The sequence below is a fragment of the Tupaia chinensis genome, unplaced genomic scaffold (assembly GCF_000334495.1).
Source record: "Tupaia chinensis unplaced genomic scaffold, TupChi_1.0 Scaffold148723_1, whole genome shotgun sequence".
NCBI lineage: Eukaryota > Metazoa > Chordata > Mammalia > Scandentia > Tupaiidae > Tupaia > Tupaia belangeri.
Genome location: NW_006208570.1, coordinates 1,180,946 through 1,189,112, shown reverse-complemented (window position 1 = coordinate 1,189,112; position 8,167 = coordinate 1,180,946). Strand labels below are relative to the sequence as shown.

General features: G+C 37.0%; 1 long non-coding RNA gene across 1 annotated transcript in view; it reads left to right on the top strand.

The window, feature by feature from the left end:
- The window catches only part of LOC106734118 (uncharacterized), a 116,486-nt gene extending 109,416 nt beyond the window's left edge, over positions 1-7,070 (top strand). Inside the window, exon 3 of the long non-coding RNA XR_001369860.2 lies at positions 6,143-7,070. This is a non-coding gene — a long non-coding RNA (uncharacterized LOC106734118). The remainder of the gene's footprint in view (positions 1-6,142) is intronic.
- The last annotated feature ends 1,097 nt before the right edge of the window (positions 7,071-8,167 follow it).

Sequence of the window (8,167 nt, the reverse complement as noted above, 5' to 3'; positions counted from 1 at the left end):
ATCTCTCCAAAAAAAAAAAAAAATTGCAGTGGTTTAGGCTGTGATGCTAACTAGGGTCATTACTCCATAAAGGAAATAAAAGCAAAGGTGAGGCCTTTTTGGTTGTCTTGGAGAGATAGGATTATGCACAGTAGTGGTGGAATTACCTAAGAGGCAGATTGACAAGCAAAGGGAGGCATGAGGGTGAGGGCATGTTTTGACATTCTACCCCCTAACAGTATCCTCAACTACGATTATCCAAATATTAGCAAAGAGAGCAGGGATCCAAATGATCTGAAAAACTACAAAGAAATGAGAATATGTGGATATAATTCTTCAGCTTTTGCAAGGTAGACTACAAAGGCAAAAACAAATGGTGACTGTTGCCAAATGGATTTTAACTTATTAAATTTCAACTAGTCACAATTCTATGGAATTTCTCTAAATTCTGTGGTATTTAGGGAAACATCATCTGGAAGATCTTTATATAGACCTTTAGGTCGGCTCTTCTTAGCACGAGTCATGACGAGAATGGTTACAATTATGCTTGGGCTGTTCTTCACCTTACTCCTTACTCCCTGGGCTGAATGGTGGAGGTCCTCACACTTGTCACTCTGGATCAAGAGAAGACTTATCCATTTAACTTGTGTCATAAATTCTAAAATACACATTTCCCCCCTCGGAAATTTGAATGTGTTTACCCATCATTAGTTTACACTTGCTTTTGGCCAGGTGGCAGTGATGTAGTTGTCATCACCAACACATGACTAACCCTAGTCACACCTGTTCATACTGTCCTCACTTCAGTAGGGTAATGTGCATTGTTGTACTGTTTGCATTAGACTGAGTTTTCCTTAAAGTGTCTTTAATAAAATACACTTTGACATAGCATTGAAACCAATCAACTACTGTGTACACTGAGTCTACTCTTCTGTCCATTCACTCAAGGTCAACAAGAAGACCAAGGAAGTCCATTTCTAGAGAAACAGGGAAACAGAGGAGTAGGTATATGTGATATTGGTAAAGCAAAAGCCATTACGGAATGTTTTATGAGTTTTGAGGAAAGGAAGATGCCCATCAAAAGATGAAGCCTATCTGAAGCCACAATTGTAGAGCCATCTTCTCTGTAATTAAAAGTGGGAAACATTGTTTTTGTTTTCTTAGTAATATATAAAATAATGATGTGTCTTTCGGCAAAGAGATTTTAGCTTCTAATACTTTTCTATGTTGCTATAATGTGAAACAAATTAGGAACCATGGTTTTAAGTTCCTGAGTTTTTAATTTTTACTGCATTTGAACTTTCTGATAACAAAACAGTTTGAAATCAACTTTAAACATTTAAATTATTTGGGCCAGGCAGTGGTGCAGCTGTAATGCAACTGGATCCACTTGGAAAAATTTTGGTGTTTATGTCCTAGGACCTGTTTGAGCACACTGGGCCAGGTATAGATGTGTGACAAGGAGCTGGACTGGCTGAGGTGGGGTTGGATTGTGGAATGAAGACCTTGCTGGGGCTTTCTTTCCCTCATAAGACATATGAATGAATAACTTTTTTTTTTAAATGGCTAGAATGGTGCTGTTGATTATATTAAAAGAGGACTATATTGGGATTAATCTACCCTTACTTGTATATTGACCTCTGTCTCACTTCAGTTAGACTTTACATGCTAAAGATAGAATTTTATGCTGAAGCAATGTGCATAAGCAGAAGGAACATGCTTAGCACTGTCTTTCTCAGTGGAAGTGAAGAGAAGCTCTCAGAGGGTTAGAGTCCAAAGATTCTTTACATATTATCTCTGATGTCTACAATAAAGTCTTTGTATTAAATGCATGCAATTAAACAGATTGAAACCTTGCTTATTGGTTGGAGATGTAATTGGAGGCTAGCTTCTGACTATCACTGGACTCTGTCAGAATAGAGTGAGTCATTCAGCAAATACAACATTAGGATATAAATTAGAAAATAAAATAATTTTAAGTGGAAAGGGTTTTGAGGTGATGTAGTTTCACTCTTTCGTTTTACAGTGAGTAAACTAAGCCCAATGAAATGAAATGACCACCTGTGATCTCACAAGCTTGTTCATGGCAATAATTCGGCCTTTTGCTCGCAGTGGCAGGGTGGCGGGGATCCTGCCATCATCATACAGATGGGTCGTACAAGGCAGATTTTCACATAGACAAAATATAGAACTTTTTGGGTTGTTTGCTTATGTGTAAAATTTTCTTAGATTCAATTCATCTAGATGTTTGTCTTATTAGCACAAATAGATATTTACGGGTATTTTCTCATGGGTTAGGGATTTAATCCTTGTACATTTTTCTGTCCTAGAAGTTTTTCCTTCTAAGTAAGTATGGCCTTGATGATTTTCATCTTTTATCCTGTAATCTTATTTTTGTTTTCTCAACCCCCCCCAAAAAAAAACAAAAAGAAAAAAGAAAAGAAAAGAAAAGAAAAAAGTAAACCCAGAAAAATGCTACAATCTCTCTTGGATTTAAAAGTGCATTGGTATTACTCTAACCACAGCATAGTGATGAGGAGGAGAGAAGGGTCCAAAAGTCATTTTCTGTCCTCCTCACTCCATTCCTTCCAATAGAATTGACAATATATTTTAGAGGCCTATTAAACAGATAAATACATTCTGGATGGAATGACCCACCGTACTGATTTTAGGATATGACATTTAAGGGCTTATGAAAAAAGTACAGAGATGGCTTGCCAATATATCTTAGTGTACTACAAAATGAGGTTGATGCTGCCTTGCTTTTTATGTTTTGCTGCAGATGAGACTTCACAACCAAAATTGAAAGGACTATATTTATAGTATGTGGTATGTATATGTGTGTGTGAGTTTCTCTGGTATTAACATATGTGTGTACACACACAGACATACATACCTATGGGCTTAGCATAGGACTAGATTTTTCTTGCCTGATATCCTAAAATCTGAAAAGAAAGCTACTGTACAATATCTCTATCAAAACCGAGCAAAGCGTCTCTCTTCTCTATATAGAATCTTACGTTTTCTAATTGTTTTCACAATTAGCTTCATTGGGTTGTAAGTTTATCTAGAGTAGCTACCAAGACTTTTTTAAAATAAAAAATAAAAAGAAGTTCCTTAAGAAGAAAAAAGACAAAGAAAGAGTAGAAGAAGGAAAAAGAAGAAACTCCCTTCCTTAAGAAGAAAAAAAAGACACAGAAAGAGTAGAAGAAGGAAAAAGAAGAAATTCCCTTTCCTAAAATAGAGGGAGCATAAAATAATCTAAGGGCCTTTCAAAATCACATCTGAAAATCTGGTGCCTGGAAAGATGACACATGGTGGATATTGCACTGAAACCCATGGCCCGAATCACTGTGAAAAGAAACAGCATGAACTTTACAAATATGCCTCTTGACAATCTATAGAGAAAGATTATTAGGGTGAACAATCAATTCTGTAAAAGTGATTGCATGAACATTTCCATTTAAGATAGACATACGTCGTTTTACTTGATTCTACCTGTGACTGTTTTATAACATGAGAAGCTTTGTCAGTTTTTTTTTTTTTCTGAAAGTATTTTATCGTTGGTTTAAAAATGTTTAGAATAATAATTCAAAGCACATGGGAAGCAGTGTTGAGCTGGAGAGTGAGCAGGAGAATAGAGACGGGAAGGTGTAATGGCCAGTTCCTGAAAGGGGCTTACTGAGCATCTTGCAAAACAACCTTCAGGGTGGGGAGTTCTGGATCTCCATGTGAGGGTTATACCTCTGGATCACAATGTGAGGGTTATACCTAAGATCTCTGTTATCATTGTTTTTATATTTTTTGTCATCCTTCTTATTTATTTTATTTTATACATGTAGTCATAATATATTACTTAGCCTGTAAATGGAATTTCTAGATTTAATATTCAGTGATTCATTTGCATGAATGGAGGTAGAAAACAGCCATGAGATCATAATTTTTAGCAAACACACACAGACACAAGAATTTGGAATTTCTGAACCAGCAGATGCCACGGAGGTGGGGCTGGATCCCACATGGCTGACTATGTGGTTCAAGTTTTGGACCCAGTGGCTTGAAAAACACGCCAGGCGCATATGTGTGCATGCCCAAAATCCTGAGGAGACTGGAGGAGAAGGGATTGTGGCCTGGCCACACCCTCAGATATGCAGGGTGCTTTCTCACTTTCCCTCTGTCTCTGTCTCTGTCTCCAGCCAGTGCATGTTTCCTATAGAAAAAAAAAAAAGATTTTGAAATTTCTTTCCATTGGAAATCCTGTTCTGGCTTTAATTACCAGCACATATATTTTCTAAAGGATCAAATTTGTCAACTTTTATTTCTCATTCTTAGTACAGCATCACATTTCCAAAAAGCCATTTGTAATCATTCCTCCTCAGTATGATGAAGCTTCAATGTTAAATGTCCATTAAGTCTTTCTCCTCTTAACCCTTATGTCTTGGTCACTTAAAGAACAATGCTTTTGAGTAACAGAGTTACTCTTTCTTTCTGATTTTTTTTTTCCTTACAAAATTCAGTTTCCTGGGCAGCTTCTAAAGGGAAAATTCAATCATGAGATGTACCGTTGAAGAGGGCACCATGCTACTTTTAATATAAGCCCCTTTTAATCTCAGTAAGGTCATCCAACTTTTCTGATTTTTGCCTAGGGAGAACTTTCTCTTTATTTTTAACATAGATCCTTTTGTCTGGTTGGCCAGTAATTGACTTTGTCCCTTTTTTCATTTATTTCCTTGTCTCCTGGTTGCAGCATCTTCTCCCCGGAGTCTCAGGTTAGAAGTTTTCCCTTTTGTGAAACCATGACAGGTGCCTAATTGAATGATGAATGTCCCTTTATTACTCTGTAATTGAACTGCCAGCTTTTTGATTGGTTTGTAGAGATGCTCCCCCTCTCATCAGGCACTGCAGGGGGCTTGGTAGTTGGCAGTCTGGTCCTACACTCCATCTGTCTAATCCCATCCAGCCCCCACTTGCTTTTTTGGGGGTGGTGATAGAGGTAGGGAGTGAGGGGGAGGGAAGTCATAATAAATTATGCTAATTTGATGTGGCTCTGACAATGAGAAGATCGCATTGTTCTGTGCATCTTGGGGCTAAATGCTTCAAGACATTTTGTCGTCATGGGTGCCTAGCCTGACAGGCCCACGATGAAGATTAATGGACCTCACCTGAGTGACAGAACAGGGGATTGTGGGGAAGAGAGGGTCATTCATCATACTCTGACAGGTGTCATTCAATCCGACAGCGGCTCCATCGTCACCCAGCTAGCAGTTCCATTTTTCTGCCAGTTAAGCAAGGAGTTTAATAACATCCCCAGAATTAAAACTCATTCTTTGTAGCAGGTCTGACAGCTGAAAATAAGAAAATCAATTCCTCACATGTTATAGCACAGTTAACTGACTGGGGCTTTGACTCTAATTTAGTCTTTGGACTGCATTTCAAGCAAAGAGCTTTTTGTAAGACATCCTCTATTAAAATTTACCCGTAGTGCTAACTTTGGTGTTGATATTATTGTAGGTGCATTACAGCTTCTGGCTTTCTCACCCAGTGTCATTTTACTCACTAGATGCTGAAACATATCCCTGCAGTAGCTGTGTCTCTCCTACTTCATCCTCATTAACAATGTTTACTGCTTCTCTCTTCATTAATATTGATCTCCTCCCCAACTACCAGGAACAATAAGACAGACACTAATTTGAAACATTTGCCATCATTAAACTCTTTGGATTTCGGGTTTCAGGGATCTTGGAAGGCAGAGAAAATAGTTCAAAGATTAAGAAGGGGACTTAAAATTTGATGTCTGAGTGTTGAACTGATGAATGATGACATTTTAGGTTGGTAAGCATAGTAGACTGCAAAACTGGCTCTGGATTATTTTCTTCCTATTTTCCTCTGAATGAGGAGTCAATTTATCCATATCCTTAATCTGTGATGTCCATTCTGTTAGTTTTGACCAATAGAATGTGGTAAAAATGATGCTGTATGTCATTGAATACTGGAACTGATGAAATCTACACTTCTACTTTTCCTTTGTGGAGTCTAGACATCATATAAGATGTCAGTTCATCATGCAATTAGGAAGTCCAAGCTAGCTGGAGAAAGAGAGGTTACATGAAGGTACACTGAAGCACCTACCAGGCTATGAGTGAAGCATTTTTTAATCTTCCAGATCATTTCAGCTGCCAGCTGTATGCAGCCAAATGGAAGCCACCTTGGACGTTCCAACCTTGCCAATGCCAACGAGAACAGAAGAACTGCCCTGCTGAGCACTGTCCAAACTTCTGGGCCACAGAATTGGAAGTAAATAATATTGCTACAGTTAAAAGCCATTAAATTTGGTGTAGTTTGCTCTAGCAATGGATAACTGAAACAATCAGGGTGAAAAAATAAGGGAATTAGGTACATGGTTATTTTCCTGTAACTTAGATGTAGGAATATTTTAGTTTTAAGGGTACATACTCCCTTCAAAAGCTTCCTGGTTTGAGTACTTTTGCCTTCTTTTGTTATGCTATCTTCCTATTATCCCTTTCTCTTTTATGTAATAGAATAGTTTTTCAGTATATAGTTTTATTTCAGTATGTAGTAATAGTTTTTAAGAATAATTTTCCAGGGTGGAAAGAAGTCATGTCATTGACTGGAGAGGAATTACTACATTATTTCTATACTTCTTAGGCCTATCATTTCAATTTTATGCAGGAAGTTTTGAAGAAAACATCTTTGGGAAACAAACCCTACAATTAGAGTAGGTGATCCATGGCACAATATCAAACATGATTAAAGGGTTGTGAACTATATACATTGATTAAATAAACCAGATTTCTGTTCTGCCTCACAGGGTGGCATATAAATTCAGTCCATATAGATGATTATTTTCTTGTGAATTACATAATTGATTCTCAACAGTAATCAAATTAGCTAAAGACTTTGGTAACATAATTTATTGGGCCATCAAAACTAAAAATTATCTTATCTCTCCTACCTTCAAGAAAATAGACACCTTAATTACAACTTGAAAAGAACTGGTATAAAAATTCAATGTGAGGGATACCTATTTGTTTAAAGAGAAGCTCTATGAAGGCACATGTTACAAGCACACAGAGGACATGTAATTACACTTTTGGATTTTTATTTTATTTTATTTTATTTTATTTATTATTATCATGATCTTGTTTATATTACACTGAATCGCATATAACTTTACAGTGTATGACATTTATTTTTCCAGAAGGAATACCATGCAAATCAGCCAAGACAAAGACATTATTATCCATGTCATCATCAAATAGCTTTTCATCATTTTTTCCATATTATTATTGTTGTTCTCATTATTTTTTTAAACATTCAATCACTATTTATCATTTTGCTTGTAAAAAGACTTTACCCAACATGAAATACTTCTCAGACCAGTCCAGTTGAGAATAATACACATGTTATCATCAACAGGCAATAAACCATTTCTGTGTTCCACTAATGTCATGCATCTTTATTTGTTCTCTTGTCGAGCATGTACTTTGGAATTCTACTTGGCCATCAAAAACAACAAGGCCCTGGGACCAGCAGTTAGCGTAATGGCTATATCGCTGGACTCCCATGTAGTCAACCGCGGTTCGTGTCCCGGACCTGGTGGCTTAAACTCACGCCGGGCGCTTGTGTGTGCGTGCCCAAGATTCCAAGAGGAGAATGGAGGAGAATGGATTGTGGTGTGGCCATGCCCCCTGGGGGGTCATTTCTCGCTTTCTATCTCTCTCTCTGTCTGGCAAAAAAAAGAAAAAAACCTCTATAAACAAAATAAACAAAACAAAACATAAAAACAAGGCCCTGGCATTTGATAGAAAGTGGTCGTATATGGAGAATCTATTGGATTTTTTCAAATGAACAAATTATGGATATTTATTATAGCAGAAGCACATTTGAAGCTTGGGAAGAGGGAGGAATTATATAAATAATAGGATCTTGAGGAAGGCCTTGTGGTTAATTTTGTGAGATAAAAAGAAAGTAAGCATCACCATGGCAATTATTATTATAATAATTTCTACAGTAGAACTTTTACTTTCTTTAAAAACATCTTTCAAGACAGACATCTAAAAGTTCTGACATTTAGCTTTTGATGAAATGTCTTTGAAACCAGTAAGCCCTACTTGCCTAAAAGTCTTAAAAAGATGATACTGTGGTTGATGCTATTGATATAGTATTT